The sequence below is a fragment of the Cariama cristata genome, unplaced genomic scaffold, assembly GCF_000690535.1.
Source record: "Cariama cristata isolate BGI_N322 unplaced genomic scaffold, ASM69053v1 scaffold5880, whole genome shotgun sequence".
Classification (NCBI taxonomy): domain Eukaryota; kingdom Metazoa; phylum Chordata; class Aves; order Cariamiformes; family Cariamidae; genus Cariama; species Cariama cristata.
Genome location: NW_009596266.1, coordinates 41,354 through 41,699, shown reverse-complemented (window position 1 = coordinate 41,699; position 346 = coordinate 41,354).

Genomic DNA, 346 nt, shown 5'->3' with positions numbered 1-346 from the left:
CGGCAGCACCATCTACAGACCGAGAGCAGTAACGCACCGAGGAGAGCCGGCGGGTTGGGAAGGGGAAGGGCGAAACGCTCCTCCTCAAGCCGCCGTTTGCTCCCAAGCGCCCACGAAGGGAGGCCGAGCTATAACGGGCCCATTCGCCTGTCGCAGGGCTGTCACGGCTGCAAGGGATGAGCAGCAGCTGAGGCCACGCGTGGGTCATGGCACTGTGCAAAGCGCTGCACGCAGGGGACAAGTGTGCCCTGCCAGGCCCCTGTCACGGAATGGATGAGGTTGGAAGAGACCTCTGGGATCATGGAATGCAACCTTTGCCCTCACACCATCATGTCAGCTAGACCAT